This window comes from Herpailurus yagouaroundi, unplaced genomic scaffold, assembly GCF_014898765.1.
Source record: "Herpailurus yagouaroundi ecotype Mexico unplaced genomic scaffold, PumYag 29, whole genome shotgun sequence".
NCBI classification, from domain to species: domain Eukaryota; kingdom Metazoa; phylum Chordata; class Mammalia; order Carnivora; family Felidae; genus Herpailurus; species Herpailurus yagouaroundi.
In genome coordinates this window covers 56,848,093-56,860,364 of record NW_024412377.1, presented here as the reverse complement: position 1 = coordinate 56,860,364, position 12,272 = coordinate 56,848,093, and the positions used below count along the sequence as shown (strand labels likewise).

The 12,272-nt window shown below is 34.2% G+C and overlaps 1 protein-coding gene across 2 annotated transcripts in view; it reads right to left on the bottom strand.

Moving 5' to 3' along the window:
- TENM2 (teneurin transmembrane protein 2) overlaps window positions 1-12,272 on the bottom strand; it is a 1,969,530-nt gene that overhangs the window by 1,922,496 nt on the left and 34,762 nt on the right. For both annotated transcript variants that reach the window (XM_040444168.1, XM_040444170.1), the window contains exon 2: window positions 8,928-8,970. The gene's annotated coding sequence lies outside the window, so the exon portion shown is untranslated. The remainder of the gene's footprint in view (window positions 1-8,927; window positions 8,971-12,272) is intronic.

Here is a 12,272-nt window from a genome sequence, read left to right as displayed (position 1 = left end):
TCTTTATCTGCTGTTCGCTGGGTATCGATTCATTTGTATAGTTAGCCTTTCTAAGTTTCATTTCCTCTTTAAAGATTATTGACATACCACCGCACTGTCAATGCTCTGAGAATTAAAGGAGGTGAAACACAAAAAGTGCTCTTCACAAAATAAGCACCAAATAAATGCATGTTACACTCATTGCTCCCACTAATTATGCTATTAGTAATACAATTATTAATTTTTACAGTGGGTCTTAATTTTCTGAGAATGCAGGTAGCCTTTGTCAGACTCCAGAGATGGATATAAATGATGTCTATAAAATAAAATATATATAACTCAATTTCTGTTCATTTTTTCCTAAAGTAATTTTTAGTGTATGAGCAAAAGGGCTGGCCCTTATCGTTTGATGGCATAAAATACCTCATGGCAGAAAATGTTTTGGTCTCAAATAATTGCATCTATGAATTCAGGCAGCTACTCCAGCTAATGCCAGTGGATGGAAATGCATGTTGAATTCTATCTAATGTCGAACACTGCATGTAAAATCAAGCCATCAACTAAGAAGTGGTTATGGCATGATCATTTCTATATTGTGTGACATGTTCCTGTTGTACTGTCAACAAACATAAACTTTAATCTCCACAAAGAGAGTTTCTGTAAACTGTGTGTCACACTAATGCTTTTATTTTGCATGCCACTTTTCCCCAGAGAAATTCCTTTTACCTTGATTTCTTTACCACAATTGTAATTCATTTTTGACTGACATGCTGACAAATCTATCCAATTTCTTTATATTATTGTACAGCCATTGATTATTTCAACATATTTTTGCTCTCTCTTTTTCCTTTTTAAAATAAATACTTTTCCTATTTTCTGCACAGATAGCTTTGAAAATATGTTCAAGTTCAAGGGGGGAAGTACATGTCCTCAATATTAGGCTTGCCATGTCTAATTTGAAATTCTGTGCCTTGACTTTGGACAGCAGATTGAAATCATTTCCTCATCACCAAAAATGTCCTTTAGAATTTAAAATCTATCAGAATCAATATAGCGTGATTTAAAAAACTGATGTGGCCTGTCTGTCTATACATAATAAATGAGCAAAATATTGAGATAACAATGGAGTTTTAAATTCAATTTTATGTCAAATTAGGCCAATCCCAAAATGGTGAAATAGGAATTGATATTTTACTAGACATTTGGATAACATGCTACTCCCTTTCTATTCCCTTCCCTAACACGCTATTCCCTTTCTCCAAATACTTCTTCCCCCTCCTGAAGACATTCCGCACCATGTTCCTCAAGGCCACATTATAGTTCTCTGTTCATCTTGACTTCTGATTAATTTATTAGCATCGTTCTCTATACCACTTGCCTGTCTGCAGGCATTCATATTATAACCCATCAATGCTTAGCTTCCCTCCCTTTTTAAATGGGATCATAAAGAGTAGGGAGACATGGGTACTTTTAGAAATGCTTTCCATTTGGAACAATGGGTCTGTCTCTTTCTTGTTACCCTTGAAGGCAAGGACCTTAGTCACCTAAGTCTTTGCACAGTTCTATGCACATAATTTCTACAAAATGTATATTTGTTGGCTGACAAAATTAATAAAATCTCATGAAGATGTTGATTTATACTCTGGTTTCTTATGTTCTATCACACTGATTAAAAGAATGTTCTTGAGAAGATCAACTTGGTTCCTATTTTACAAAGACCCTATATTTGTCCCTACATTTTCTCTTAAAATTGATTCTTTTGTTGAAGTGTTACCCATTATGATTATAAGCCTCCATATAGATCATCCGTAGATGATCATTTTTAATACTGAAAAAGTGAGAGCTTTTATTCAGGCCATCACTTCACCAGTGCATTAAAACTCCCAAGTCAGTATTTATCTAACATAAAATGAAAGTAAAATAATTTAAATAGCCCTTGTTTTATACACATATTTAAGTCAGGTTTGATAAAACAAAGATACTTTTACAGTAAGTCCCCCAAATTAAATTTTTAAAAAATTGCCTGGATTTGACTCATTCTATTCTGGTATTTTTAAATTGAGATCATTTCTCACTTATTGTGAATTTGATATCAACTCATGAGAAAAGTGATATGCTGTCTATTACATTTATAATTTTAGAGCCCTGAAAAATAGACATATTTTCGTTGAGTTCAAAAATAAAATGGTTTATTGATTTCAACTATCTAGAGATGTTTTTGATTGTCAGGTACTCACAATTTGGTGGTAGATGTGGTGCTCCTTTTCTGTGCATTTGAAATCTTAGATCAGAACTACAAAGTATCATGAAAAGGCAATAAACCACAATGGACAATTGTGCTGATGACCATTCTATGGCTGAAGAAATAAAGTATTACAGCACTAAGCTATAACTTCTAACATGATGCTTAGTTATATCTAGGCTTAACAATGTCTTTTATGTTTTTTTTTTTCCCTTGTGTGGCAGAAAGGGAAACAAATACAAACATTCTAGATTTAGTAGTCACATATGCTGCTCTCTTCCTCTTCATTTTCCCTTCCTTAATAAAACTTAGGATCAAGAGTTAAAGTTATATTAACAACTTTCTGGCAATCCAACAAATTCTAATTTTCTTTTTTACTCAGATTCCCTTAATTAAAAAAATAGTCATTGAATTATTAGCTCATCTTTTTGTTACTGTTATTTTGTTTTATCTTTCAGGGCTGACTTCTCTTGAAAACCAACAACTTTTAGCTAAGATGATAGAGGTACTACAAAACAGATATTTTATTTTGGCTGGAATCCACCAATGTTGCAAATTATTTTCCAAATTAGGGCATAGGTAAGCTTGCCATTCATATTTTACAATATCATAAGGTAGCATCATATTTGTTGAGTCTTTAATGTCTTATGACTCTCCGGTAAACTAATGGAGATTCTCTTCTCGGAAACTGAGTGGGGAAGTCATTCCTGTAGAGTATGCCATTTCCAGACAATGTTCTCTTAATTTTTTAATGTAACTATTATCGTGATTTATAATTGCATTGAACGTTCTCTGTAATATTTTTCAGTATATGTTCATTGTTATTAGGGAAATTCTTAACTCTTTGGATAGGAGCATTCATGAATCTATTTAATAATGTAATACTTTCTTGAAAAAGGGTGCAAGCCTAACTTTTTTTAATGGATCAGATTTATTCCTGCAAATATTGAAAAGCCTCCTATGTCTAAATAACTCTAACTCAGAGGGGTGTCGAATTTGAGAGCAGCTTTTCATCACTTGGCTTAGGAAGAAATACAAAGTACCTATTAATTTTATATGTCATAATTTTTAACTGTTTTCTATTTTAGAATATCCACAGTTAATGTCTGCAGTGTGACTTAAAAACATTTGTAAAAAGTTCAAGTTCTTTCTTTTATAATTGTAATTAGATTAAAAATTCTGCTAATTGGTGGATTCCAACAGAGTAGTCAGAAAGCCAATATAAGTCAGTCAGAAATGACTGAGCAGAGGAGAGCAGGTCAAAATGTGTTTTCTATACTAACTGCACTGGCTTGACTTAATAGTGACTAGTAGACTTTTTTTTTTTTTTTTATGAGAAAAATGTGTTGAAGCTGCACTGGAGCACTAGCATTTCAAAATCTTTTCTACTGAGAATTCAAGAGAAGTGGGATCACTATTGGGCTATGTCTATCATATCTATTACCCTTGATACTGGAGGGAGGTTGCTATCAATATGTTTCAGTCTTGTATTACGAAGCATGAGCATAGGTGAATAGTGGCGCTCCAGCATATGAGTTATATATGCCTCTTGATAATGTATTAACACAGTAATTGCAAGACAGAATTTTAATAAATTCTTCCCCTTATTCTTTATCAAATGTCTCAAAATCAGGTTTGGTTATAGTAAAGTTTTGGACATCATTTCCCATTTATCCAAATAGTTAAGGAGAAAAGAACAATCTAATGCTAGGAAATACATTTACAAAAGTTAAATATTAGTTTGGAATTAAATATTAATTTCCTTATCTTTTTAATTTATTACATACTGGAGGTATCTAATAAAAAAGTTTAATTAGAAATTACAATCTGCCTCTCTTACCAATATTTATTCAATATATACAAAATAAATTAAAAAATAACATGAAAGTCAACAATGGGGGGGAAGTCTACTGAATTACTTATAGAATAATACTAAGAAAAAGTAGAGGGATCAACTAAATAACTGTCATTGGGCATAGAGTTGTTATAATTTGGGGGCAACATAATTATGCATTTTTTAAATGAAACATGTGAGAGTTATCCTTATGGTAATAGAAATTCAAAAGATGGGGCAATGAATCCAGGTGAACTAATCAAACACATCAATTATTAAGGAACCTTTCAGACACTAGTTTACATTCATTTTGTTATAGGAAAGTGATAACAGGGCAAACAAGTTTTTGCAAGATGTTTAGTGCTAGAAGCAATACCAGAAATTTTGATAGTTGAACACAATTTCTAATTTTACCACAAGTCAGCAATGTATTCATTTCAGCTAAGTGTGAAATAACAACACACTACTTGTGCCCACAACCTAGCAAAAAGTCATTTTGGCAAAGCAAAAATGTCTACAGGAGATGAAAAATTATCTTTTGATGAAAGAATATAAAAAAAAATCCAGTACACAGCAGCAAGTTTTTGTTTTTGTTGTTAAAGACAGAGTGAGAATTAATCATGGAATTTTGAAAGGCAGGAGGAAGGAAAGTAGAAACAAAGGTAGGAGGCAGGAAAGGAAAGAAAACATCAACATGAGCTATGATGTATGCCATAACTTCTGAAGTCTTAGTTATCCTCTCAAATTTGCTATGAGATTGATATATTTGTAAGATGGGCTCTGTCTTCAGTTGCTAATTTGGGGGGCATACTAAAAAAAACCTATGATATATACTAATTAGATATTTTATAAAACTGCTATGAAATTCAGAAGATAGATTAAAACACCAGGAAATTTATATTCTAGTAAACTATTAATTGTCTTTAGACAATAGGATGCAAATTTTCAGGTTCAACACATGAATTTGAACTATAAAAATATACTTAAAAAAAAACACCTCTTCCTCTCATCTCTGGCCCCTAAAGTTTCTGAATTGAGATTATCGATGCACTTAGTGTTTACTCCAGGTTAATTATGTGTGGTGGCCATGCCTCATTTTGGCATTGCATGCTACATAATTTATAATACATTACTTAATTTACAATCTGGCTAGATTGTTTTGTTCTGTAGGGAGGCTCAAATGGAACATATTTCATTATCTTAGCTCCTAGAAGAACACTGTGGAGAATGAAATGGGCTTAAATTGGCATTCCTCACATTATGCTAGGTTTCAGAAAGACAGAGTCCAGTTGCTTTTAGCTAAATTAGACAAATGGTCTTTCCAAAATCCACCAGTATAAAACCCCTGGCCTACACATAGATATCATTATATACAAAGGCTGCCTTCATTGCTGGTAAAAAAATGAACATTTTTTAGTGATGCAAATTAAGAAGTCACAATCATTGCTACAAATACAGAATTAAAAAAATTTATCTGCAAAATGTCACAAGTTGAAATATTCAGGTCTAACATTCATTTCTGTATTCCTCATGTTTCAAATTCTCTCCTACATAGCATGCTTCTAGGATCTATGTCTTCTTCAGATGTTTTGTGATTTTCCTTTACAGAAACACCAAAGGGAAAAGAGAACAACCACCCGTGGCTCCCTGTATGTGGCCATGACTTTTCTGACTCTCCTTAGTGTGTAAGTTGAGGTTTCTCCTGTGTGGGTCCCCTTAGCAGGGATTCGAAACTTTCTTCAAATTTCACCACACATGATGGTGGCTGTTGACATACATAATCTGTAAGTAGAACTGTCACATAGTAAAGGCAAGCTATGGCTTTGTATTTTATGGGGTAAAGAGAGAGAGAGAAAAAAACACATGTATCATCTTAAGAGCTGCTTCCAGTATTCATCAGAGAAGGCCTCATTTTGCTTGGAGAACATGAATAAATGCACAGAATGATAACAATCACAGCAAACTTGATATTTGGAAATAGAATATGAAACTCTGAGAACCCTAGGGCTGATGGTGAGAGGAAGGAAAAACCACTCCATATGGTTGAAAGGCCTGAAGAAAAGTGTGTGTGTGTGTGTGTGTGTGTGTGTGTGTGTCTATATGCACTTTTTTTTTTTAAGAGGAAGAAGGCACATAAGAGAGTGAAAGGAAGAGAAAAGAGGAGCAGAGAGAGAGAGAGAAGACAGGGGAGAATACAGAACTTTTATGGCAAGGGTGCCAACCATGAAGCCCTTTAGGGCAACAAAAAAAGTTTTTGGAGAACTTTAAAGTCTAACATAATAATATTTTGTTATGTAGGACCTAATGTGATACTTCTCTTATTAGCAACACTGTTCTAAAGATGACTGTGCTTGTATGAGCGGGCTGATTTGTGGAAATGAGTTTCATGTCTGTGTCAACATGGTAAAGAAGAGAGACCGAATGAAGACATATCCTGAAAACCTTGATCTTGTTGGAGATTTGCAGAAATTACATTGAGGAATTTGGTATTTCGGAGAATGTGGAATTGCAGTTAGGGTCATATCACTTCTTTCTGGCATGCAGTGTAAAGCATGCATTTCCAAGAAGTCCACCTGGCATCTGACCTATGGTGTACAATTCCTTACTTGCAGGGCTCAGTGGATTGAATGAAATGAGGTATGGAGGAGATATAAGGGGATGATAGGGACTGAGGGGACTCTGCTGTTTCCAACTCTGCTGTTTCTGCGGCTCTTTAGTTTCACAGTATGTGGGCCATGTGAGAACATGGGCTCAGTGTTCCTAGAGTTACCTTTTGTTTTTCAAGAGAAGATCCAATTCTAAATATTTAGGTAAAATATCTACACCCTTTTTATCCAATAATGTCTTTGAGTCACATTGATGTGAGGGCTACCAGTTTGCAAACCCTGCATACATATTTGCTGAAATCTCGCTCCTTTATGAAACCAATTAATACTGGTGATGTTAGTTATTTTTCAGTTTATAAAAATACAAACCCAAATATTCATCTATCCCCTCCCAAACGGATGGCTCACATTTAACAGTCCAAGACTGAATTCCAAATATCACATCCACATTTCATGAAGCAATGGGAAGAAACTTGACAATGTCAGAGACTGTGTGGTATTCTCTACATTGTACCAAGAACTTTCTTCTCGCCAAGGGCAAAATAATGAAGCAGCCATCTCTTGAGGAAGAATTCCATAAGCTATCACTCGATATTCCAAATATAGACCACTGGCTTAAGCTCAGTCACATGGGTAAATGTGCCTTGGAAATGTAGTCCTTTTCTGACTGCTCACTTCCATCTAAAAATTCTATTCACTTGAAATGAGAGTGGAGAATAAATTAGGAGATGTCCAGGACAAACAGACAGCCAACCACTATTAGCTGGTGCAAGAGGGAAACTATAATATCAACACTTTCCCATCTCTGTGACATACACTAAGACTTCTCATTATAAGGAAAGCAATCTACTTGGTTAAAGTGTTGATAATTTCATTCATTCTCAGTTAACATGCTGGTGACATGACAGAGCAATAAAGTTCAAAGACATTTTTTTGAACATGTGCAGATATTTCAAAAAATAATGTTTTGAATTGTTAATGTTTAATTTAAAAACATCTCAAAAACAGAGAAAAGCAAAATAATCAATGTTATAGACACTCAGGTCCCCACCAGCTAGATTTAACTGATCTCAGCATACTGCCATATAAGTTCTTTCTTTCTTAAAACACACTTTTATAGAAAATCACAGTATGCAAAGCCCACGTGGAACTGAATTATCTGAAAATGAAGGAAGGCTCAGAATTCCACCCTTTGCACAACTCCCATTATCCCCAAACCTTTAGTGTTCTGCTGAATATTGAATTGGCAAGATTTAACAAGGCACTGACAATCAAAGATAAATGAGTACCATTATCAGATTTAGACTTCTGAATATACAACTAGGAAAAATTAATCTACAATACAACCATACTTTTCTTCCTTCCCTCCCTCTCTCCTTTCTTCCCTTCCCTGCCCTTTCTCTCCCCTGCTTTCTCTTTTTTTTTTTCCATTTCTTTCTTCCTTTTTCTCTTCCTCTTTCCTTTCAAAGGAGATCTTGGTTTTATTGTTATTTATTATACATGAAAAGGCTATTTGTTCTGACTTTGTTACTCATTTACATTCTGAATAACTTCAGGAAATTTCTCAAGACATTTTGTTCTAATTCTCTACTTGAAGAAAATGATTTTTTGCAGATCTATCTATTACACACTAGAAGTGAAGTAAATCATATAAGTCATTGGTAAGAAGTCCATGGCTTTCGATTTTACATGATTATTTATAATACAACAGATGCTTTATCCTTTCATAAAGTCAAATACATTTAAACTTCATAGAAAAACAACTAAGTGGTACTAAAAAGACTAAACAGATACTAACAGAAACATGATTATGTTATAATCAACTCCAGTCTGTGACCTTCTGCACTTGGACTTCAACATGGGTCACATTTGGAAGCCTAGCTTAGTACTGCCCTGCGATTTTAAGCACTATCTATGCCATACCAGACTAACAGAGAACAAAACAAAACAAAGAAGCTACACGGAGAGATGAGACTCACAATTCTAAAATGGGAATTCATCCAGAGATTCTTTTGCCACTTTGGCCATGATACACTTAACAATGTGGAACAGTAAGATGGCTGGCATGCAGAAAGCAGGGTCTCAAAATGTCAGGGATAAGTGGCATATTTCTGTGTAGCATAGCTATAGCAAACATTTCATTTCCCCTGAAAAACTCAATTTGTCTAATTTATCTGAGACACAAGCCCCCGAGAGTTCCTGAACAAGTTTTACACAATGTATTCTGTACACTTCAAAAGTAAGAAATAAATATGATATGACTTACCCTGACCTCCCTTCCAGTAATTTCTGCCTTCATGCACTCATTTCTAAAGAAAAAAAATAAAAAAAAAAACAAGAAGCACTTACCGTTACTGTGCCTAGTAGTTATATAATTTAATCCAGAACATAATTCAGAAATTAACTACTGAAAGGAAGCTTTGCTTTTTTATTTTTGACAAGTTGATGAAACTGTTTATATATATAAAAAAAACCTTATTGAGGTATGATTGACATACAAAATGCTGTATTTGTTTAATGTGTACAACTTGACGAGTTTGAAGCGAAGTGTGTACCTGTGAAGTCATCACCACAATCTATATCATAAGCTCATCTATCACTTCTAAAGTTGCTTGTGAAAATTGTTTTAACATTTTCTACCATTAACTATCCACTTTACTTGTTATAAGCCAAAGTACATCAGTACACATCTGTTCAGGAAACCCAGATTGCTCCCTTTTTCTTTCAGAATTCATCTGTCTTTAAACTTTTTAGTTAAATGTAGCTCTCTGATCTACACTTCACTTTGGAATTAAAAAAAAAAAAACTCTTTAACTACACTGGAAAGAGAATACATGAACAATTTGTCCCTTTCCTGTTATTTACTTAGGTCAACACTCCTCTCCCATTTACGCTTAGTTTTATAATTATCTCATCTCTGAATATGTCTGCATTAATTTAGAAGAAACAATCAGGCAGTCAAATTCAATATGCATTAAGAAAAATGAGATTATGAGAATTTCACACGTTAACTATATATTCTCACTTTTCAAAATTAAGGGATGAGGTGGATACGAAAGAGAAATAATGCATAAATGCTCAGATCGTGAAAAGTTAATTTTCAAAATTTAAGCTTTTATATTTGATAAATGGCTTGTATTAATTTTAAATATCAAAATTAAGCAGAAAAAATGATTGCTACCTAGTGCAGTTTGATATAAGCCTGAGAAACAAGTAAAGATCAAGATTTGTTAAAAACTGGAGAGTCACCCCTTTTTCTAATTTCAATTTTATTTAAGCCAAAGTTGAGCACCCCCATGGGTCCCCACTGTTGTTGGAATACCAAGTTATGGCTGGCATAGACACACTAGCTCTTGAGCCATTGGGCACAACTGGCAATAAAATAGTATAATAAGAAGTTGGCACAACCACGTCCTTCTATCATATGGTGACAAGGAAAAGTAATGACACCCACACCAACAACTATACCTAGGATGAAAATGCATTTACACAAAATATTTTATTTTTTTTAAGGTTTTCATTTACAGCAGCCTGTTACCTGGGTGGTGCCAACAGTCCAGATCCTCATTGAGGAAAGTGAGAATTCACCTCCTGTTTCTTGGGAATTTCAGTTTTCTAATCATTTTGAAATGGTGGGTGACAAGCATAGTCACCTCCCCACTCTGTAATACACCAGCAGCCCATCTTAGAGACAGGATCTGAGGAACCGAACATCTCTACCCTCCATGGTAATGGATTTCATTTTGTACTTCCCCCACCACTCCGGCCAGGATTCTTTTAAGGTGACTTGGCTCTGAACTTTTAGAAAGATGTGTTGTTTTACATTAACACCAGAAGCTCTATACATCAAGGAAAAAACTTCAAGTGATGGGAACTTCAAACAGATTTCTAATCTTTACAGTCCTTCGGTACTTGTATTTTAAGAATGAAGGCATAATTTATTGGGGATGAAACCGAATTGCTCAGCTCTCTGCTAATAGGATCCTCAGGGCAAAAAGGGTAGAGAAAGCATCATCATAAAAAGCAGAAAGCTTCACAATATTTTAAAATTTAAGCTAGAAACAATAAATTAATAATTATGTTTGCCATGATTATTGCCCATTAATGATAAATTGTTCTCATTGAGTAAATGGCACGATGAACTCAAGTGGCTCAGAGGATTAATAAAAGACTGCTTATATTGGCCTATGAAGCATTGGTGATTGTTCCTATTTTGTTAAGAAAGCCATCAAGCCTTTTGCAGGGACCCTCTTGTCCTTAAGCTTTTCTCTTCCTAGATTCAAGTCAATTGTGAAGATCTTTCTGTGTTTGTTACAGAACTGTAGTGGAGTCCCCATCTGGTAAAGTGAAACACTTTTTTTTTTTGTAGCCCAATCATGAAGATTTATTTTTCAATCAGGCCACATAATCACAGAAATGCTTAAACACCTTATACTGTCATTGTGGAGGGACGGAACAGCATTCTACAAAAGAATCATCACTGAAGCAATGGAGAGCCATCTGCCTAATTAGCCAGTGACGAAGATCGCCTTTGGTAAGCACAATATTAAAACTGTTTTCGGTTCTTCAAAGTGTGCTGTCCCGTCATCTTCCCTGGAAAATAATGAAAGGGAAGATACAATAACAGAGCACTAAAGTGGATGACATGTAGCAAGGGCTCTAGGCAAGCATTGTGCTTCCTCCTGTGAAAAGTACCACCATTTATTATCACTCATTAAAATTTAATTTCATATGCCATCTTTAAAAGGTCATTTTTTAAATTGGAATTTTGTAGGCAATGTTACTGACTGGTTAACTACTGTGAAAAAACAAACCTTCATAGATTTATTGTTTTAAGCTATTATTAAAAAGGCATCTTAAAAAAACAAATTATTTCCCTCTCACAGACAAGATTATTCCACTTTCTCAGTAATTTCATTTACATAGTATTTTCAGTTGGTTTTTGCACTAGAAGCACCTTGGAAACCTAATTAGCAAAGAACAATCATTAGCATCTAAAAGGTTTAAACCTATAACTTAAATATGACAAATTTAAACCAAGATGAAGATGGTTAAGATAGAAAAAGCACTAAAATGGAAAGTGGAGTTTAACATGTCCTTTATTTGGATTTACTGCAATTAAAATCTATTTTTCTCCTACTGGACTTTATTTTATTACAGACTATGATTATTTTGACTCCTGATATAAAATGGTTTTATGTAGTTGTAAAGTTGTAATAAGTGTTAATATGTATAATACCAATATGAGATAATATCTTTATTTCCAAAAGGAAAGCATAACAAGTTTTTATGGAGCACCAACAATTGCAAACATGTATATACATTTTATTATTTAACCCTGTAAGAACACATCAGGATAGGCATTGGGCCCATTTTGGAATCAAGGAAACTGATGCACAGGAAAGATAAGTGGCATGCTAAAACCACGCAAGACAGTGGTAGAATGGGAAAATTGGAATACTAATCCAGGTTTCCCTGATTCCAATGGATTTCCTATAACCTAGGCTATTGCCTGAATAAATAGATAGTATGTCTACCTGCAACAGAACAGGGGTCAGCAAACTTGCCTTGAAGAGTATAACAGTAAATATATTCTGCCCTCTAGGGCATA